The sequence below is a fragment of the Saimiri boliviensis genome, chromosome 1 (genome assembly GCF_048565385.1).
Source record: "Saimiri boliviensis isolate mSaiBol1 chromosome 1, mSaiBol1.pri, whole genome shotgun sequence".
Lineage (NCBI taxonomy): Eukaryota > Metazoa > Chordata > Mammalia > Primates > Cebidae > Saimiri > Saimiri boliviensis.
In genome coordinates this window covers 173,974,959-173,998,493 of record NC_133449.1, presented here as the reverse complement: position 1 = coordinate 173,998,493, position 23,535 = coordinate 173,974,959, and the positions used below count along the sequence as shown (strand labels likewise).

General features: G+C 38.0%; 1 protein-coding gene across 15 annotated transcripts in view; it reads left to right on the top strand.

The window, feature by feature from the left end:
- The window catches only part of PRELID2 (PRELI domain containing 2), a 631,123-nt gene that overhangs the window by 166,827 nt on the left and 440,761 nt on the right, over positions 1-23,535 (top strand). The window contains exons 7-8 of one of the 15 annotated variants that reach the window (XR_012512534.1): positions 7,671-7,762; positions 15,317-15,438. The exons of 11 other annotated variants lie outside the window; for them this stretch is intronic. The gene's annotated coding sequence lies outside the window, so the exon portion shown is untranslated. Of the gene's footprint in view, positions 1-7,670; positions 7,763-15,316; positions 15,439-23,535 lie in introns of those variants that run through there. 3 more of the 15 variants (XR_012512533.1, XR_012512532.1, XM_039469218.2) reach the window with 3 other exon arrangements.

Genomic DNA, 23,535 nt, shown 5'->3' with positions numbered 1-23,535 from the left:
TAGAATTCAAATAAAATTGGATGTCAGTGATGAAAATTTTTATGACTCAAAGCTGGAAGAAGAATTCTGCCTATCAGTAGAAAGATCAAGTTTCCTTTAAAGTTAGGGAAATCATGGTGAGGGGTTGCATTTTCTATCAGTCCTTTTTTGTGTTTTTATTGGATCTTTTATTGCTCAGGGCCTTTATGTTTTGAGATGAAGCAAAAGCCAATAAAGTTGTTACTTGTTTCTAATTTTTGGTTCTTTTAATGAATGAAATCAAGGGTGTCTTTTTCTTAGCAGTTTCTCTCCTCTCCTTTCACATTTTCTGTTACATGATGAAGAGATGAGAGAGACAGAAGGTGGCTATACAGTAGGAAATAGGCTCTCATCATTTGAAGTGGCTGCTTTTTTCCCCACAAGCTCTGTGGGGGAATTCTGAGCATTAGCTTCAAAAAAGCCATTCCTTATGCCAAAGCTGTGCTTAGATTTGGCTTCTTGGGATTGTTTTTGCAAATGCCAGCACTGATAATGGGAACTGTTGATTCCTGAGATGGAAGAAGGACAAAGTAATGGCCCCAAAATTACAGCCTAGGTGTATCTAAACGTTTCTAATGTGTGAGAATTCTGAATCCTCTCTTTACCCCTGCTGTGAAAGATGATACTGATATGACCCTTTTCAGTATTTCCCCCTTCCATATTATTCCGGACTAGCTTTTTGTGCTTCAGTGATACAAATTTAGAGAAAATTGGGAGCAGAACAAGGGTAAGAGGGGATGTTATAGGGCTTGGTGACAAATATTTTGAGGATTTTGACAAGTGAGCCATGGAAGAAGTGTGTGAAGGAGTGGAGAAAAAAGAAAAGTGAAAATTTCAAATACAGTTGCCTGAGCTCATTGACATTACATTCAAGGCATTTGAAAATGAAGTAAAGCACTTGGTCAGTTTTGCCTTTATTATTATTTTTTTGTTTCTGGATTGTAGGTCTTTTTTTAATTTCTGCTTTGTAGTTCTTTGATTGCGATAACATTGCAAAGCTAGTCCTCATGGGTGATACCTTTATAAGATTACACTTGTGTTTCTTGCTCTGATAACTAGATTTCTGGTTTCTTGTAGACCATTTTCCTAAGTCCAGCATGGTGAATAGGTTATGTCTTACATACCAGCTCTAATTAAGTGGTACAGCTTCCGTCGTTTGGCATTGAGAAGGAATAAGAAACTCCATGTGGGTTTTAGCGGAAAAGAACGTTCTGACTGATTGATGATGTTTGCTATAGAATGCTGGTGAATGGTTTATATGCCATAGACTCTGCCACAGCTGTTGGAAAACAGTCTTCTTGTCTTTTCTCGTGACATACAGCTAAAGTGACAGAAAAGACAACTACAATATGCAAACGTGGAAAACTGCTGTTGAGAACTGCTCTTTGTTGTTAAACCTAAGTGGCAGAACAATACCAAGTTTAACAGAGCAGAAGGGAGTGAGTTAATTAACACAGAAAAAGTTTTGATGCAGAGAATCTAATCTAGGACTGGGTTCTGGGAAACAGAACAATTGACCTGGATTTGAGTACTCTATTGGACCTAAAAGTTTCATTGGGGTTCTGAGCACAGCATGGACTAACTGGGTTCAAAAAGTCAAGCACTTTGCCTTGTGAATAAGTTATATTAACTATGTCCATTACCTGAAATCTGTATAGCAATAGTTTTTAACCCCCTTTTCCTGAATTCATTCCATCATTTTATTAAAGAATTTGGTTCATTATAAAGGCAAATTTTCTGAGAGGAACATTTTTGTCATTATAGGAACTTGGTTTGTTAATAATGGCTTCCATTTCCAGGCTAAATGTTTGCATACATTAGCTTATTGAATACCTATGAAAATCTTGTGAGATCAATATCATTATCCCCATTTTATGCTGAAGCAACTGATGCTCAGAGAAGTTATGTAGCTAAATTGGGTATATGCTTAGTATATTAAGATATCACTGTTATAAGTTGCAAAGCTTGGGCTTTTAATCTTATACTGTACTACCAATTTATTTACTTGTTTGCCTATTCATTATTCATAATACATTTTAAGAACTTGAGAACATTTTAGTCATTTTCTAAATCCAGCTGCTGAAATTAGGCTATACCATGCACTAGTTACAAAGATCCTGAAGGTTAAGTCCAAATTCTTAGAGTTTGCAGAGCCAAAAGAGACAGACAGAGATTGGGAGTCAGGAGGTTGGGATCAAGATGTGAATCTGTCTAGGTGGAGGTGGAGAGTGAGAATGAGTGGAGATGAATTACAGTAGTGAAGAGGTTAAGGGAATAGAGTGTGTGACTGTTGGGTTCTCTAATTTGTTTTTAATTTATGTCTTGAGCACTCACCATGTGTCAGACAATGTGCTAAAAACAGGAGATACAAAGCAGCAAACACAGAATCCATCACTGCTTTCATGGGTAATACGGTCTGATGTTTTTTCCCTCCAAATATCATGTGGATATTTGATCCCCAATGTTAAAAGTGGGGCCTAGTGGGGAGCTATTTGTGTCATGGGGATGGATCCCTCACGAATGGCTTGGTGCCATTACGTAAGATTGACTGAGTTCTCACTCTTCGTCTTGCGAGATCTGATTGTTAAAAAGAGCCCAGCATCGTCCTCCCCTCACTCTCTTGTTCCCTTTCTCACCACACACACCTGCTCCCTCTTTGCCTTCTGCTGTGATTGGAAGTTTCCTGAGGCCCTCACCAAAAGCAGATGCTGGTGCCATGTTTCCTGGAAGTGTGGGCAGAAATGTGAGCCAAATAAACCTCTTTTCTTTATAAATTACCCAGCCTCAGATATTTCTTCAGTGACATAAAATGGACTAAGACAGTGGGTTTATAGACTAATGAATACATATGATTAATCAATTCGTCTCTCAAGCAGAAAATGAAACTGTAGTAAGTGAACATACTAGTTCATGCTTGGTGTAGTAAGTTCACTGTGGGTGAACGTGGTGCTATGAGAGGCTCTAAGATGGTGGTTTGATATTATCAAAGGTCAGGAAAGACTTCTCTGAGGAAGACATGGTGTATCCCAGGTCAGAAGAATGAGTTGATTTGGTAAAGAGAGTGGGAAAAGAATTCCCAATAGAGAGAATAGCATGTGAAAATCATGAGAGGATGGTGTGAAAGAAGCCAGTTTGGCCAGAACAGAGAGAGAGGCTGCTGGAGAGATAGGTAGGGGGCAAACATGCATGGTCATAGGCTAAAGCTTTTGGCCATTATCCCAGTAACTATTGATATCTGCTGAGGACTTTAAACACAGAATGGCATGACTTGGATTAAATTTGAATCCAATCACCTGAGCCATGATGAGAAACAGACTGAAAGGTGGCAAGAACAGAAGCGAGTAGTTCAGTTTGAAAGCTATCACAGTTGGATCTATGTCTAGAAGCACTGATTGTGTCCGAAGATGACCAGTTAACAGGAGTTTTGCAGTGTCTCTGGGCTGGTAGCACTGGGATAAAGGCCTCTGGTTTATCTGGGCAGTGGAATATAAACCTACTATACAGTAGAGTGCACTAATTAAGAACACCTACTTTGGACACACCTGTGTTTGCCTTTTATTGCTATTTTGGTTGCAATGACCATTACTGTTCATTTATAACCAACAACCAGAGGAAAGCAAAGAGCCAATCTGCTATTTGTTTTCCCATCCAATATTGTTTCCTATCCAATAATCTGAAACCAGTATTTTTTCAGCATCATCCTGCCTCCTTGTGGCTCAATTAGTTTAATGATAATTCTATACCTTTTCCTAAGTAACTGGTTTAGGAATGGCTATGTGACATATTCTGAGTCCAGAAGACATGAAGGGAAGCTTGGAAGCATGGGGATGTGTGTCTGAGGAACGTTTCTGTCTCATAAAAGAAATCCACAGGAAGTGACTCCAGATATGATACCTGAAACCTGTGAAAGGAGGAATTGAGAAGTGGAAAGCTGCAGCCTGTGAAAGGGGGAGCTGAGAAATAGAAAGAAACTTCGGACCTGACCTTAACAGCACAATTAAGCTATTAGTCAAACAAATCAATCATCTTCAGGGCTCGCTCTGCCTCTAATAACCTTCCTGTTACCTGGGATAATAAAGTCTTTAGTTTGAACTTAGGTTTTTCTGATTTGCGGATGAAAGTATTGAAACCAGTAAACCAGCTATGTGGACCTGGGAAAGCTGATTACAGTCTTTGAGCCACTTTCCTTATCTGTAATGTAGATAATAGTTATATTTGTTGCATTGAAATAGTGTTGTGGGGATTATATTATATAATATACCTTATGTCCTTAGCCCAGTGCCCAACAAAGAGTTGCTCAATAAATTGTTGCTATGGAGATGAATAACAGTCCTTTCTCATATTTTGGATCAGTGAGGATGGACTCTGATTACATATGGCTATGTGTCTATAGGTCATATACTAGCCAACTGTTTGGAAGCAAATAAACAGCTATACTTTCTTTTTTAAAAAAAAAGATTTTTAGATTTGTAGATTTATGTTGGGGGTCTATAGGGACATGCAAATGTACCCCTAGACTGCCTGGATATCTTTTTTTAACCACCTTCATAATCCATTTCAATATAATCAATTAGATTGGTTATGCAGATGATTCAATTTGGTCATTAGGTTGTCAGAAAACACCAGCTGGGTGGTTACTGGAGCCAGAATCATCTCTTTGGCTGTAGCCTCCCTGTCTTCTGTTGAAGGATTTCACACATACGACATCACTGTGTAGGGACTGTTTTGGCAATACTCATTCACTTACTCTGTGACAGGGGAACACTGAATCTTTGATATCTCTTGAATGTGCAGATCAATAGCCTAGTTCTTCTTTCCTGAAATCCTAATGTGACTTTTGGACCACGGACAACATTTCACAAGCTAGGTTGACACTCCCAAAATGAATTGGATGATTCAAAGCCAAAACTTGCTTTTGCACATCAAGGCTGAAATACTTGTTTTTTTCTTTTTGTCTCTACCTGAACTCACTGGGTGACTTCTAGAATTGTGCTTTCGAGTATTCTCCTAAAGTCACATGTACTCAGTGGCTGGGGTTAGATCCTAAGCTAGTATACAATTAGCATGTATGTCTGCAGAAAGAAAGCTAACATTTGAGTGCAAGGTATGCTGCTAGTGGGTTTATATGGATATTATTATGTTCATTTAACAGATTCAGACCTAGGATTAGAGAGTTGAAATAACTTGCATAAGTCACTGATCAGCAGGTGGTAGAGATGAAGTTTGAGCCTAAACCTCTTACTCTAAAGCCATATTGGAGAAGCCATTCAGCATAGTAAATAGGAGCGTACTGCATGGTCAAAAGCATAAAGTGCTGTGTCAACTGCCTGTGTCAAATTGATGACTGTCACTCACTGAGCATGCAATCCTAGGCAAGTTACTTAACCACCTTGTGCCTCAGTATCTTCACCTGTATAATGGGAATAATATTAGTACCTGCATCAAAGGATTGTTGTAAGAATTAAATGAGTAAATATATATAAAGCACCTAGAACAATGCCTGGCACAATGTGTTATAAGCGTTTGCTAAATTAAAGGAATGTATTGTGTATTGCCATATATTCAGTTTGAAATTAATGTTCGTGTGTATTTTATAATGGAAGACAAATATTCTTGAATTTGTCTTGGTTGCCTTTCCTTGTTTATCAAAATATACAACTGTGGATTTTGACAATACAGCCAGAATATTGCAGGCAGAAACTTGAGTACAGGTCTTTAAAACTATAAAACAATTGTGTTTCCTACTATATCAGGCACAGAATGGGAGACTTTGGGGAGTTACAGAGGAGAAAAAAAAACCATTAAACGTATTATAACACACTCAAAGGCTAATATTCATACAATCTTCTTAGACTTTTCTGGATTAGCCATGAGTGACTAGGATTTTTCTCTGCATATTGAGGCTTAAAAATCAAATACAATTTCAAATAAATGTTCAGATAAAATGCATATATATATATATATCTATATCACTAGAGGCCTCTCATTTCCTTTTTTGTCTTTTGCCAGTAATGAAAACTTCTCTTTCCTTATTCATTTTAACTCCCTTATCTTTTGTCACTACAATAAGAGGTTTTAAATATTTTAAATTGGTCACGTATAAGCGATTCTCTAATGACTGCATCAGTTCAGAATTGGTGTGCTATAAATAAACACAAAACTGGAATAAATTTCATTAGCAAGTAAACATAATACGTATCACAGTACAACACATGAATTTCCTTCTGTGCTTGTCAAGCAGGGTACTCGAGAAATGCTTGTCTCTGCAAGCTGCACCAAGACTCATAAGTTGATTCACAGAATGAGGAAATATTCAGTAAACACAGACAATTAATAACCATGTTCTCAAGGGACTAAATGGAGCTACTATACATTCCCAAAGAGCTAAGGAAAAGTGGTGTCCTTATATCGTCCTTGAGGACTCTACCACAGGGTACTGTCAATGAGTGAGATGGGCTTAGTTTGGTGGGGAAAAGACACATATAAACTCAAAACTCATCATTTTGTGTGTATGTACAGTTTTTTTATGTTTTACCTGCCTGGAATAGATGCCTCATTTTTCTGAAAAGAACACTCGTGGTCTTCCTTTGGTGACCATAGTCTTTCCCCTTGTCTCTCTGTATGGTTTGGGTGAAGCAGTTGATTTACCTCTCCTGCTTCAGAGGTAGAAGCTGACCCATATCTCGAGAATCAGAAAATTCACTTCTCTTGGTCACAGTGATTGTTCCAAGGGTGGGCAAATAATCCAAGACAGACATATACGACTAAAATCTGGACCTCTATTGAAACAATTAGGAAAGAACACTCCCTTTTTGCAGATCCGAAGCATGAGTGCTCTCTAAGTAGAAACCAACCACTTAGAATTAAGTCAACCTAAAGGAGAGAAATACCTGGAGAGGAAGGAGCCAGCTGTGAAGACACCTTTTGAGCATCTTGATCCAATTATGTCTGAAGACTCTATCTCCAAACTTTTTGTTAATAGGAGAGAGTAATTAGAACGTTCTTGTTTCTTTTTTTTTAAAGTTTGCTATTCTTTTCTTAAGGCAGTCTGAATTGGTTTCTATCATTTATCAAGAAAAGTTTCTAATTAATAAGACTATGATATAAAAAGTACCATTATAATCATGTGAACAAAAGGTCTTGGCATCCAGGATGGAGAGACTAAGGAGTGCCATTTGAACTGAGCTTTGAAGGATGTATAGAATTTCACAAGTGGAGTAAGGTAGGGAAAGCCATTTCAGAGAAGAATAGCATGTGCAAAAAGAATGAACATTTTATGGAATATGAGAAATTTGGGGTAACCAGGGCATAGTGTTATGGTGCGAGAGCAATAAGAAGAATGACTGGAGAGATGGGCCGGAGCCCAGTTATACATCGTACATGATGCTAGGCATTATATACCATGTTAGGGAACATATGTATAAGAGCACTGTGAGCCATAGGGGGAGTGATGTGATTAGATGTGAGTGTTGAATTACTGACTATGGTGGCAGAATGGGGAATGGGTTGAAGTATGGAGACCTGTAAGCACAAAAGTTGACTTGGGGCTATGGCATTGAGTAAGGTCAGTAAATATATGGCATATGTTGTCTTTTCCCAATCCTGGACCTAAGGCAGACTTTGCTAATTGACCACTCCTCTTTCCAATTTAGCATTCTCAGCACAGCGTTCCAGACAGCTATTACCAGTGATTTGTTTATTCTGCTGCTCAGATTGAAATCTACCTGCTCTTCCAGGCCTTTCAGTAAGTAGTTGATATGAATGCCATAATGGAACTGAAACTCTCTTGTGTTGACTCTTGCTTTAGATTCTTGGGTTGTACTGTAGAGTTAAAACTCTTCTTTTTTAACTTGTAGAAGTAAATAGGTGAGTGTTTGCTCAGCAGAAAAAATATTTTGAGTGAAATCTCAGTCTCTAAGAGAGACTGCAACATTCCTTCTCTCAATGCAAGCAACAGCCCTAGTCCAGCAACCAAAACAAAGTTGATGGATTCCATGGGGGCCAGTGTCTAGCTCAAGCTACTTTTAATGGGATAGGAAGCATGTACATTTCCTTGAGGTCACAGCTTTAAATCTGACCTGTGGCGATAAGAACCACCTTCTGACAGCCCGTTGGCAGCTGCTGTGAAATGAGATATGGATCTTAGGACCATTTCTTGTAGCATGAGTCCACTTCAGCAAAGCCATGCTGAAGTTACTGCTGGAGAGGGAGTGGTAAACTGAAGGGAAAAGGTATAAATGGAGACAGAGCTGCTCTATCTACTTGTCAAAGTGGTTTTGCCAGAGCCACCTTGAAACCCATTGGGTTAAAGGCTACAGTGAGAGCTTTCACTGGAGAAGGGACAATACTGGGCAGTGGGGGGTGCATTCCTTTCCTGACTCAAAGAGTTAGATTTAAAAAGCAGGAGTTTTAGAGTTAAGAGAAATAGCCCAGCTAACAGATAGCAGAGAGGAGCTGTATTCCTCAGATCCATCAGATAAAGGATCTTTAGAGTCACCTAAAATTATTTGCATTTGAATTAAAGAAGAGAAATTCCTCATTTGGAGGGCAAAAGAAGCAAGGAAGAAAAAAACCTGGTTCTTGGAGGTTCTGATGACCTTCTTCATTGTGCTTCTTAGTATAGTCTTGTTCTTGCTCGCTCAGATGGAAAGGAGAATGCACTATTATCTTTAAGAATCCAAGGTTTTACAACCAAAAAAAGTAGATCTAAAGCAGAGAAAAAATTGAGGATTTCAAATTTCAAAAGCTTGTCAGTATCTGTTTTCAAAAATTCAGAGAAGAAAACTTGGACACAATACTGTATATAAAAAGAATTACCATCTACCAAGCAACAGCAGTTTGCCAGCACTTCTCTGTATGACTTATTTACATTCTTTAATATTTCCTTTATTTCACAAATGAAGTAGCAGAGTTTACAGAAGCAACTTGTTCAGCTTACACATCTAGTGAGTGATCAAGTCTGGATTTTATGGCACATCTATCTAATATCTAGGCCATCATTGTTTCATTCTACCTTGATATATTCTGGTGTAGAAAATGTCTTGAGGAACAGATGCCCCTAGCCAGCATAAACTCGAATGACCTAAAAATCCCTAAAGATAATGATAATGGGCACACTGCTGAGCACATTATAGAAATCTCTCCAATTAATCTTCAGAATAACACTGTGCATTGGGTTCTATTATTTGCCAGTTTTACAAAGGAGGACATTTAGAGATCCTGGTTAACTCACCCAAGGTCTCCCAGACATTCAGCGATGAAGCTGGGGTTAGGATTCAGATCTGCCTTGCTTTCAAGACCCATCCTCTTAATTTCTAATGCTGGTGTGGCACATATTAATAAATACTTATTAATAGAGGCACATCAGATTACTTTACGGGGAGTACAAACAAATATAATTTTTAAACGTAGTTGTTTCACTACCAAATTCAGTATTTTACTTTTAAATTCTACATGAACGTCCACAGCCAGCTTAAGTCCCTGCCTCCATGAAGCTTTCCTCTGAATTCCTGCTGGCTTACTGCTTGTAGCACAAAACTGGACTGTTCACATGAATACCTGGTGGTAATATGCAGTTATTGTTTCTCTTCAGTTGTGAGCAGAGGTGGCAAATATATCTCAAATCATGTTCTTCTAACTGAAAGATGAATAGCAACTGTTGAAGTGCTGTGTTGGAAAGGAATTTGAGGTCGCCTGTGAGCTTAGTAGGAAAGGACACCATGATCAATAGTGATGTCTATCATGGGGCAGGTGAGGTGAGAAGAGGCCTGTGTGCTGCACATTTGTCATCCTTGTGTCTTGGTTTTCCAGCTAGAAGGTAACTCTTAGAGAAAATGATCCATGGCTCCTTCATACACTGCATTTCCCTCAGCATATTTATAGATTCACTGATTCTGACTCTCGTTTCTTTTGAAGACCATTTCTGAAATTCCATAAGAATCAGAAGCCATTCAGTGAGTCTTTTGTGAATAATAATTTAAAAAACACGAAGAAGAATGAGAAGCCATTGTATTTTCACTATTGATTACAGGTGTAGAATCTGTACTTCTGGTTTGAAGACTGTCTTGGTCCGTTTTCTGTTGCTTATCACAAAATACCAGTAATTGGGTAGTTTATAAAGAAAAGGAATTGTTTTTTCTTAAGTTATGGAGCCTGAGAAGTCAAAGGTTGAGGGGCCACGTCTGGTAAGAGCTATTTTTATGGTGGTGACTCTCTTATAGAGTCCCAAGGTGGCTCAGAGAATTACAGATAAGGAGGCTAAGCCTGCTCACATGTTAGCTCAGGTTTCTCCTCCTCTTCTCATAAAGCCACCAATTCCCCTCCCATGATAACCCATTAATCCATGAGTGAATTAATCTATTAATGAGGGCAAAGCCCTTATGATCCAATCTCCTCTTCACAGCCTTACCTCTCAGTACTGCCACATTGGGGTTGAAGTTTCAGCATAAGTTTTGAAGGGGGCATTCAAACTATAACAAAGGCAAAATAGCTGGTTACCAAAGAGCATTTCCCTTTTCTTTCTCCCTACACTATAATCCAGCAAGTACTGAACAGGAGACTTAAAGATGTGGGAGAGAAGCCAGGAAATGGAAGGGATCAGAAAAGCAATGCCTTTGACCAAAATGAGCTTCCACAATAACATTTGGGAGACAGTTTTTCTCACATGCTAATCCAGTCTTATTCAATCAGTTTGTTCCTTTGATCTCACATCTGTCTGGTTTTCTCTATGATTTCATTACTTGTTGCCATAGAACGGATGGCTGATAGCTAGGAATGGCTGGTCCGTGGCCCTCTCTGCTTGAAATTTCACCAGCATCATGTTAGGGTGAAAAACAGCAGCTGTCAGGATCTGTTCACAGTGGGCTATTGATCTAGACAAGTGCCTGCATTGGACCCAGGGATATCAAATTGTAGCTGGGAAAAAATGATCTGCAAACAGAATCCTGTATATTCATCTAGCTTAGGCACTTCTTGACAAAACTATGCAGTAAGCAGAGTGCCAATTCAGGCTCTGCTCAGCTCTCCTTTGTCCATGCTCTGTTTATTCTCTGTAGTGTTCTGAGATGTTTATTATCACCAGGCCAGAGCCCCCTTTTCTTGAGAAAATATAATCTGTTTTTTTTTATATTATTTCCCCCATTCTAACTCACCCAGCAGCATCCTGGGTCACATTCCTTCAGAGCCTTTTCTCTTAGCTGGTTGACTACATGCTGTTTTGCATAAGTTATTCTCAGGCAGCTAATGTATTTTCCCTTCTAAATGGCACTTGCAAGCATAACACTTTTTTTTTTTTATGGCTTGGCTTGTTTGTTTTTAACATCCTGGAATCATGTCCATGGTGTGAATCTCAGGCATTGTGACAGGCCAGTGGAGGACATACTTTTGCTTATAGAGGTTTTCACTGAATCATACAGTGACAGGGTCCATTCTTCTATTTGAATACTTCTGGGCAATGGATCTCAACCAGCATCCCTAACAGAAGTGAGCTGTCAAATAATTAATAATAATGTGTGAACTGATTTCTGCTGTAACTGAGGCTTCATGTGGGTAAAGTCACATCTGTTCTAATTTATAGTTAAGTGGGTCATGCAATGCTGCACAGAGTTGAGTAAGACTTGGCACAAATAAAAGATACATAGCATACCATTAAGTTGGTGCCAAAAGAGACAGTATGTTTACTGGAACATAAGGAAAAGCAGGCCCTTGTATACAAATATGAAAGTCAAACTTAAGACAGACAATGCTTTTAGCCAAACATTTGTTGGAAATCACTGTTTTAGAGTATTTTGTACCTTTTTCTATTTCCAGAGACTAGCTTGATGCCTGACATAAGGAAGGCACTCAAGAACTGTTTTGTAACCTAAGCAGTAAGATTGAGGTTAGCACCTGGGGCATATATATTGGGGCAATTTAACCTCATATGCCTCAATATAAAGCAATCTTGAATTAGATGATCTTGCACTTTCTCCAAAAAGAATATTATTTTTTTAAAAAGGTTTTGGTCCAATTGAACAGACATACTCCTAAGTCTGTAGATGAAATGCTATAGTTGCTGATCTACAAATAGTATTTATTTAGTTTATTACACATACATACTTCAAGAGGTGATATATTGATTTAGAAATACTGCTTTTTTCCACTTTTATATTTTTTGAGACAATTTTATTCAAACTCTTCAGATGCACTTTTGATGTCTTCTTTCTTACAGTGCTTTTGACACTGTTCTCCCTTCTCCTGTTCCGATTTCTTCTGAAGATTCACGTTGTTCAAAGGAAATTTAGGCTGTTGCCCAAAGACATTTCATAGTTGACGGTATAACACTAAATTATGCAGAACCCCATTGGCACCAATAGGCCTGATGCTGGTTCTGGCATCCATTAATTCTTTATTTCAAGAGTCCTTCTGGTGGCTTAGAAAGCACTGCTGTTAGTGCTGGAGCCATCGAACGAGTGCATTTTTTCTCAGTCTTCCCTGTCAGTAATAGAATATAGCAATAAGCTGTCTTCTCGAATTTACTTTTGGGCTTTAGTCTGCCTAAAGGGTTAGGAGGAGGAACTGGGAGCTGATGTAGGAGGATCAGAATAGGAAAGAAAGACACATTAGTGTGGTCCTGCCCCAGTCTGGATTGTGCAAATTTGGAGCATTGAACTACAAAGGGCTGTGGAGATGATGGAATTCAAAACCTTCGTGGTTTAGAAAAGTAACACACAAAAAGATTAGGGAAGGCACGTATCCCAGGATGTCTTTTCTGTTGACTCCAAAGGCCATATTCTTAACCAATGTACTGTCCTCCAGAGAAATCTGTGATTCTTGACCTTGCTCATCCTTCACTATGGATCCTTAGGCAAGATACTTAGCTTCCATGAACATGAGTTTCCCATTATCTTCAAAACGGAGTAGTCACCCTTTGGTGATTTTGTAAGCAGAAGCGAAAATGATAATACGTAAAGTGCTCAAATCCCTTTGACACAGTAGTGTCAAAGATATATGGTAGCTACTTTTATTATTATTAATACTAGAGTTGTGATGATTATTATTTTGCATTGTAGGTCTTTTTCTAGGCATGAAGTGCTCTCTTGCTACCCTTTTCTATCCCTTCCCACATAGACTCACTATATTTCAATACAGAATATACAGTTTAGAGAATTGCAAGTATTCCGTTACAGTGATAAATGAAGTTGTATTGTTATTCATAACAGTAAAAATGTCTTTTTCCTTTTCTTTGAGTTACTCTGTCTGGAAATATCGACAGTGCATTTACATGAGGCTGGGAGACCAGAGGCCACATTCTGAGGTCCATATCTCCCCTCACAAAGGTTAAGGGTAAGCACAAGTGATGGAAACAATTCAAAGAAGCAAACAGGAAAGGCCTGGCAGTGAGTCCCTTTCCCACCACGCCTTCCCCACATCCCATTCTAAGCTGGGAGATTGCTTTACTTCTTGACTCTTACCAGCCTACAGTTTTGAATATTCCAACTTTCCAGCTGCCATGTCCATGCCTGCTTTTGATAATCAACTTAGCTAACACTTGTTGAGCACCTACTCTGTGTGCTCAAACTGTGAAAGTTTTTGTGGAGTCTGCCTTAAAATGGAATAGTAGTCTGATATGGTAAAACAAATGTACACATAGGGTATAAAAGGTGAAAATGGGGACAAGGAGGTTTCTAATTGTGAACTGAAGTGAAAAGGAACCAACTGCCAAGTTCCAGATGGAATCAATGAGATAATGGTGCTGGCCTTGATTGTGCCCTGGTACCTGGGTTATTGGTGAGCAGTCCCTGTGATCTAGAGAATAACAGTATGTTATTGCCCACTGGAGAGTGAGATGAGACTCGCTCACCTTGAAGTCTGTGCCATGGCCCTACCACTTTGCATGTGATCTGACCCTCTCCTAACTCCAGCCTCATCTTAGGTCAGACTCTCCTTTGCTCCCTCTGCTGTAGGTTCATTTTCCCAGCATACTGAGCTTTCTGCCTTAAGTTCTCATGCATCTGCCTCAAACTTCCCATCTTCCCTATTTCAGCTTAAATGCCACATCTTCATGGAGATTTTTCTGAAACACATTACCCAAAGTATCCCCTTTCTAGTTACTGTGTGTCTCACTACTCTGTTTTACTTTTATCTTAGCCCTTACCCTGTAACTATCTAGCTTATGTATTGATTTATGTGTTTTGTTAGTTTGCATTGTGATAAAGGGATGCCTGAGATGGTAATTTATAAGGAAAAGAGGTTTATTTTGGCTCATGGTTCTGCAGACTGTACAGGAATCATGGCAGCAGCAGCTGCTCTGCTCCTGGTGAGGTTTTAGGAAGCTTTCAATCATGATGGAAGGCAAAGGAAAAGCTGTCATATCCCCTGATGAGAGAGGGAGCTAGAAAGAAAGTGAGAGAGCGGTCCCAGACTCTTTTAAACAGCCAGATCTCAAGTGAACTAACTGAGCAAGTACTCACTCATCACCAAGAGGATGGCACTAAGTCATTCATGAGAGATCTTCCCCTATCATCCAGTATTTTTCACTAGGCTCCACCTTCAAAATTGGGAATCACATTTCAGCATGAGATTTGGAGGGACACATATCCAGACCATATCACACATTACATTTCCATGGAAATGCATGCTCCATTAAGTGTAGAAGTGAGTATGCATTTTAGGAGGGGTCTAGGGCTGGGTCTCTGTGGGAATGGACCTTGGTGGGTACAAGGCTCCCCTTTGACCACATTTTCTATCTGCCTTACAGTATTGATTTCACTCTTCTTCCTTTAACATTTTTTTTCCTTCATAGTCCTAACAATTGTCACATTAACATCTTATAATAAAAGGAGATGTTTTTCGAGCATGGCCATTGGCTTATCTTTTTTGCAGAGACATGTTTTGTTCACTGTTGTAGCCTTGGTGCCTAACACATTGCCTGGCACATAAGAGGTACTCAGTATGTTAACTGAATTGTCTGTAGCACACTGTGGCTGTGTGCCTTTAGTAAGGCATATGACATCTACGAACATGTTATATGACTTGTAGAATATGGGATGAGATGGGGGAATAATGGTACATCGATTACTGAGATTTTGAGAGGATGCAGAAAGATAATGACTGTGGAATGCTTAATACATCATAGATATTAGCATAGAGAATGCATGAGCAAAAAGGAGGCTTTTGGGTCTCTGTCTCCCTTTTGAAGAAGTAACCGTGGATGCCTGTCCCTGAGGCAGAGTCAGCATTTGAAGAGTCCAGAGTTTGTGCGTGATACATTCATTAGCACTTAAGGGCTCATTTCACTTTCTTTCTTTTTTTTTTTGAGATGGAGTCTCGCTCTGTCACCCAGGCTAGAGTGCAGTAATGCAATCTCTACTCACCGCAACCTCCACCTCCTGGGTTCAAGCAAATCTCCTGCCTCAGTCTCCTGAGTAGGTGGGACTACAGGTATGTGCCACCATGCCTGGCTAATTTTTTGTATTTTTAGTAAAGAGTTTCACCATGTTAGCCAGGGTGGTCTCCATCTCCTAACATCATGATTCACGTGCCTCAGCTTCTCAAAGTGCTGGGAATACAGGTGTGAGCCACCGTGCTCAGTCTCATTTCACTTTCAACTAATATATCCTTGTTGAGGCCAGAGGGTAGAGTCATTCAGTAATTTTTACATCTGAACTTTCCTATTTATTTATTTTGAAAACTTTTTTGCTCACGTTGATTTTCTATTTTAACAAAATTCACAATTGGATCCATTTTAAGGGAAAGAATAGTGTAATTATGCACCAGAATCCTTGAACTGCTGCTAAATCCTTGCATGCATGCTGAGAATTCTATTGAATCAGCTATTATTATTATTATTATTATTATTATTATCTGTTAGATCCCTTTCTTTCTAGCAAGTCCAGCAATAAACTTTTAAATAGCAAGAGAAATGACAAATATGCTCTTTTTCTATAAATTATAATACAACTAACATTTATGAAGTAATGAGCATGATCCAGGCACAGTACTAGATGCTTTTGTCTATGTGTTCTAATTAATCTTCCAAATAAACATATAAGATAGGCTAAGGAGACTAAAAACAGAGAGTCTGTGCCATTTTCTTGAGGGATTACAGAAAATAGGTTAAAACTAAGACATGATAGATTTTAAGTTCTAGGTTTTTTTCATTTTTTTCCTGTGAAGAACCTCTATTAGAATGTAAATACAATTAATTTTTTTGTTTGCTTGTTGTTATATTTTGTGAGGATAGCTGAATAGATTTGAACCAAATTCAAAGAATATGTTTGAGTCAATAAATATATACATATAGGCTATTTAATATACTCAAAATTCACCTTAGAGGCGTTCTGCTTCTGGTAATGCCAAACCAGATTGTCTCTGATCAAAATTCTGGATGAGAACAACTAAAAAGGTAGGATGATACATTTTCAAATTCTGGAAGGAAACAGAGAGCCATAAAGAAAGAGAGGATCAGGGCAAAGATCTGAGGGAGCAGAGAATGCCATAGAGGTGATTCTGTTATTCAGAGCTAACCCTCTCCTTGAGGTGATTGTTGATTTCAAAAGTAGTAGCTCAGGGTCTGAGAAGCTGAATTTAGCATTAAGAATCCTCATCAGATGGAGTGGTGAAACTAGAGTTCAGGGCATGCCAACGAAGAGGAGCCTTGGTAAAACTTTAAAGTTTCACTTAGGATCTTAGGCGTGATGGTGAATTAAAAATAATTACTTCTTGGAGAAATTCAAGTTCAACTTTGAATGACTTCACTTTGCGATTGGATCAATATAAATTTGGGACATTGCAGGAAGATAACATGGAGTCTCGGATATTTTCTACATTTCTCGTGCATCATACTCAATAAAATATTTCCTGCATAGAAGACTTGACCCAAACAACAATAAACAAACAAGAGATAAACAAAAAACAGACAATAAAATAAGCAAGAGAGAAAAATAATGCAAATCAATCCACAGCAGATCCAGATATCAGAGTTAAAATAATTGCAATTTATATGTTCAAGGAATTAAAAGACAGGATGTGGAAGTTTGATGGAAAATTAGAAACTATAAAAAAGCTAAATAGAAAATTTGAAGCCCTAAAATGCAATAGCTGAAATAAAGAAATTAAATCGATAGGTTAAACAGCTGCTTAGATGCAGCAGATAGGTGAATTAGTAAACTGAAGGACAGAAGAGAACATCTAGACTCAAGTGTGAAGAAAGAAAAGGATGGAAAATAGAGAAGAGAGTACAGATACTCCTTGACTTATGATGAGGTTATATCCTGATAAACTCATCATAAGTTGAAAATATCAGAAATTAAAAATGCATTTAATATACCTCACCTATTGAACATCATAACTTAGACTAGTTCACCTTAAATGTGCTCAGAACACTTAACGTTAGCTTACAGCTAGGCAAAATCATCTAACACAGAGCCTATTTTATAATAAAACATTAAATATGTCATGTAATTTATTGAATACAGTTGTCCCTCTATATCTGTGGGGGATTTATTCCAGACCCCCCTGTCCACAAATCTTGGCAAGACTACCAAGATTTGTGTATGCTGAAGTGTCATATAAAATGCCGTAATATTTGCAAGTAATCTACATACATTTTCCCTCATACTAGTCATCTCTAGCTTATAATGCCTAATACAATATGAATACTACATAAATAGTTGTTATGTTGCATTGTTTATATTTGTATTATTTTTTATTTTTGCTTTGTTATCTTTTATTGTTTCTTTCTGAAATAATTTTGATCTGTAGTTAATTGAATGCAAAAATATGGAACCCATAGATTTCGAGGGTTGATTGCACTGTATGAAAAGTGAGGAACAAAATAGTTACTCACAGTAGGGTTTCTACTGAATGATTATCACTCTCACAGCATCATAAAGTGGAAAAATCATAAATTGAACTATTGTTAAGTTGAGGACTATCTGTATGGGAGATAAATAAAACGAAAGGTTTAAAATTTATGTATATATTATATTATATGTATACTATGTTATATATATTTATATGTGTGTGTTACATATCTATAACGGGTGGCTCAGAGAAAGAGTAGAGGATATTGCAGAAGTATTTGAAAATGTAATAATTACGTATTTTTCTAAATTGTCAAAAAATCTTAATCTGTTAATTTACAAGAGCCTCAAACCCCAGGAGGATAATAAAAAAAAAAAGACCACCTGAACTCATCTAAATAAAACTGAGATAAACCAATGACTAAGAAGAAATCTTAATAGCAGAGAGAAAAAAAATTACTTTCAATGAACCAACGATAAACGTGGTAACTGACTCTTTAGCAAAAACAATGAAAACCCAATCCTAATAATCTATTTCCTTTACCAAAGATAACTATTAACTTGATAATAAAGTTTTGTTATTTCATTATTTGTTTATTTTTAATATTTAAAAACATCTTTTTATCTTATATGTAGGGACCTACTAACAAAATGCAGTACTGTTTGCATATTTTCAAACATTATTTAGTGTTTAACTCTGTAAATGATACTGTAGTCCACTTAAAAAAATTCCAGCATTTTATTTTGGGATGTATTCAAGTTGATACATACAATGTTAGTTCATTCTTGGACATGTCTTCTTAGCACATGTGCATGAGTTTCAGAAGGAACTCTTTAGGGACTTACTAAACTAAAAGGTATACACATCTTCTTTACCACAATAAATTCTTAAAAAGTATACGCATCTTCAACTTTACTAGTTATATTCATTCCTTACCAAAATGAGTGGTGAAGCAATTTCTATGTCCCCAGTCATGTATGCAAGGCTCCATTTCTCTATATCCTAACACTGATATTGTCAAGTTTACATTTTTTTGTCATTAGTGTTTGTGAAATGACGTCTCATTATTAACTTTCATTTTTCTTTGCTTAACAAAGTTTACCATCTCTCTCTCTTTTTTTTTAAAATTGTACTTTAGATTCTGGGGTACACGTGCAGGTGATACAAGATTGTTGCAGAGGTAGATTCATAGCAACATGGTTTGCTGCCTCTATCCCCCCATCACCTAAACCTGACATTTCTCCCATGTTATCCCTCCCCACCCGCCTTCCCACTATCCCTCCCCTAACCCCTCACAGTGGACCCCAGTGTGTGATGCTCCTCTCTCTGTGTCCACGTGTTCTCATTGTTCAACAGCAACCTATGAGTGAGAAGATGTGGTATCTGATTTTCATTTTTGTGTCAGTTTGCTGAGAATGATGGTTTCCAGGTTCATCCACATCCCTACAAAGGACACAAACTCATTGTTTTTTATGGTTGCATAGTATTGCATGGTGTATATATGCCACATTTTCTTTGTCCAGTCTATCATTGATGGGCATCTGGGTTGGTTCCAGGTCTTTGCTATTGTAAACAGTGCCACAATGAACATGCATGTGCATGTGTCTTTATAACAGAATGATTTATAGTCCTTTGGGTATACACCCAGTAATGGGATTGCTGGGTCAAATGGAATTTCTATTTCTAGATCCTTTAGGAATCACCACACTGTCTTCCACAATGGTTGAACTAATTTACACTCCCACCAACAGTGTATGGTACTAATGACCATTTAGATTTTCTCTCTTTAAGACTTGCATGCTAATATCTTTTACCTATTTTTCTCTTTTTTTTTTTTCTGATTCATTTATAGTAGTTTTGGATACTAATTCTTTGCTAGTTATGTATATTGCAGATATCTTTTCTCATATTGTAACTTATTTATGGTGTCTTTTTGTTGAAAAGAACTGTTAGGTTTTAAATAGTCAAATTTAGCTCACTTTTTCCTGTGGCTTGTACTTTATATACGTTATTTAAGCTATACTTTTCTACCCCAGTATTGTAAGTGTATTACTCTATATTTTCTTAAGTTTTTAAATTTTGTTTTTTCTTTAAATTTGAGGTATTAATTCACTAGGGCTTGGTGTAAAATATGGCTATATGTTAATATGTTTTACAATATTGAGATCAATTAAATAATTGTCCTACCACTATTTATTGAACAGATCTTCTTTCTCCCTTGATTTATAATGCCACACTCATCATATATCATGTTGTCATATATAAGAGTTTGCACTTGTTCTGTTGTTCATGTGCTGATATCATGCTGTCTTCATTACTATAGTTTTGTAATATGTTTTGTTATTGGTGGGTGGGTAAATCCTCCAACTTGTACTTAGAACTGTCTTGATGACACTTGGCCCTGCCTTTTCCAAGTGAATTTTCTTGAACCATCACAGCTGTTTTCATCTTTTGATTTCCCATGTTTGATAGAGATACTGATTCCAAGAAACATTTGTATACTACGTATTTTAAAAAACCCCACCTATGTGAATGTAATGACAAATGCCCATATACAGACCTTACCGACCTTAAAGCTAAGAGACAATAGAGCAGGTGTCCCCAAACTTTTTACACAGGGGGCCAGTTCACTGTCCCTCAGACCGCTGGAGGGCCGCCACATACTGTGCTCCTCTCACTGACCACCAATGAAAGAGGTGCCCCTTCCTGAAGTGCGGCGGGGGGGAGGGGCAGATAAATGGCCTTAGGGGGCCGCAGTTTGGGGACGCCTGCAATAGAGGGTGGTGGGAACTGTGAAAAACTGAAGAACGCACGTCCTTTCCCAAGGGGATACTGCTTATCAACTTCAGATGCTTTTGGCCATCTGGGAGTTTAGGCTAAGTTATTGAGAAAAAACAAAATTCATGAGAATCTGGAAAGTTGTATTTTCCTTTTCAATATGGGATTTTCTATTTATTAAAAATTTTTTTTTTCTGTACCTCTCAGCTCATACTATTTGTTAAATCTTGTTTTAATTTTTTATAAAACATGTGGACTAAAGAAAATATCTCTGAGGCCCAACCCAAGGCACTTTCCCGACATTGGATTTGAATAGTTTCCAAGTCACATTGAACAGGAAAAAGGCAGATAGAAGAGCAGGTTTGGAGTGAAGAATCTTGGGGCTTTAATGTGACATTGAGGTGCTATGTTTATAAGTTCATCAGTGGATCCAGAGTATAATCTCATGAGCCCCAAGGCTCCAAATTAATTATTTCAATGCTAAATCTTTTAGGTCTAAATGTTTGAGACAGTTTCCAGGGCATATAGCATGGGGCACTTTAACAAGAGGATTCTAGATGACAAAAACAATGCATTCTACTATGCTTAGACCTCTGTGACCCCATCTGCCATCTTGCCCTCCTTTCTCCCGTTTTCAAGCTGTGTTCTTTCTTCTTAGAAGTGAGTTTTATTATAATTATCTCACTTTCCTCCACATCTTTATTATGCTTAGCATATAATACTTATGTTTCTGAGATTGTATCCTAACAAAATAATAGGGCCCAAAGTTGTCTTATTAGAATTATATATGCAATAGGTTTTCCTTCTAACTATTTAGCTACAGTTTGAAACCTGCTATGTAGGGACCTTTATAAGTGGTCTTCTAAAGCTAGAGTTACATGTTCTGGGAAAGACCGATCTACTTCTTTCATATTTTGTGGTTTATTTGACTACTGATTATCTTGAGGAATATACTCTTAGGTCCAAAACACCTAATCCAAGTCTAAAACACATTTTAAGATCTAAAACACTATTTTACTCCGGCTTGCCCACAAAATAATGTGGGCAACTGAAGCTCACATAAGCTCCTATACCAAGAAGTAGCAAGTGTTGAGCAATGTCTACACTAGTTTTCATTACAGAACAAGATAGGACAACATATCATTTTTCGTCTCTCTTCTTTCTGGGTGCTGAAGGAGATGTATGCTAATTACGAGCTTTATTTTTTAAAAATAATGATGCAAGAGATGATATCATAAGACATAAAATATAAACACCTGTTAGGTTTCTTTTATCTTTTTTTTTTTTTTTTTTTTTTTTTTTTTGTCATAGAATCTATCTTTCTCCAGACAGATGTGCTTAAAAGGAAACATTCATGGCCGGGCGCGGTGGCTCAAGCCTGTAATCCCAGCACTTTGGGAGGCCGAGGCAGGTGGATCACGAGGTCAAGAGATCGAGACCATCCTGGTCAACATGGTGAAACCCCGTCTCTACTAAAAATACAAAAAATTAGCTGGGCATGGTGGCGCGTGCCTGTAATCCCAGCTACTCAGGAGGCTGAGGCAGGAGAATTGCCTGAACCCAGGAGGCGGAGGTTGCGGTGAGCCGAGATCGCGCCATTGCACTCCAGCCTGGGTAACAAGAGCGAAACTCCGTCTCAAAAAAACAAAAAACAAACAAACAAAAAAAAAAAAAAAAAAGGAAACATTCATGTACTTGAACTGACTCATGTCAATGACACTGTCCTTCCGTCACTCAACAAACAGTGTTAAGGCTCTAGGTGTATAGTCACACCCAAGACTGGCATAGTTTATGCTCTTCTAGTGTTTGCATTGCATAGTAAGGGTAAGATACAGACAGTTAGCATGTAAATAAGCAAAAAAATAATTTTAGATAATAATAAGTACTTGGAAAAAATTAAACAATGGAATAAAGTTGAGTGTGACTGTGTGTGTGGGAGAAGAGGTGAAGAGGACTGTCAGTGTAAAAGCTGCTTTGATTATGCTGTAATAGTGTATATCATTATCATATAAATAAAGCTCAAATGCCAGAAGATATCCTAATGCCCGTTTAGTGGGGAACACAGCATGGAACAGCTTAAGTCAGGCAACTCCAAAGGTTTCTTGTAAAATTACAAAGGTTGTATTAATAGTACTGGTAGTAGTAGTAGTAGTATTAGTAGTACTAATAGTAATAATAGTACTAGCAATTATGAAACTGACAGTTGTGAAGTATATTAAGAATGGTTGGCTGGGCATGGTGGCTTATGTCCGTAATCCCAGCACTTTGGGAGTCTGAGGCAGACAGATCACCTGAGGTCAGGAGGTTGAGACCAGCCTGGCCAACATGATGAAAACCATTTCTACTGAAAATGCAAAAATTAGATGGGTGCAGTGGTGGGTGCCTGTAATCCCCGCTACTCGGGAGGCTGAGGCAGAATAATTACTTGAACCTGGGAGGCTGAGGTTGCAGTGAGCTGAGATCACACCACTGCACTCTAGCCTGGGAGACAGAGCAAGACTCCGTCACATAAAAAAAAAAAAAGAACAGTTTCGTGTTTGTATTACTGTAACACTGAGACTTTGAAAAAGTGACTTTCCTCCTTCCCATGTGTGTGTTCAAAGAGGCAGTTAGAACTGATGATCTCTATGTTTCCTCCCAGACTCTTACTAAATGAAACAAGTGTTTAAATCCTCTTCGTCCTCATGTGCATTCTTATACTGGATTTTTCTTCCCACTGATTTTTCATCTTCATGTTTTCTTCTAACAGTTAAGCATATGATTCAGTTTCAACAAATTTTTTTTTGTGGGGGGGGCAGAGAAATCCCAATTCTGGGCATGACCTTGGGACTATTCCAAGGAGAATACAGAGTACTGAAAATGTTTGGACATAGCACAGTGTAGAAATGAGGGGACTAGGTTCTAGAGTCAGAAATACCTGGGTTCAAGTCCTGTTTCCACCATTTCCAGGCATGG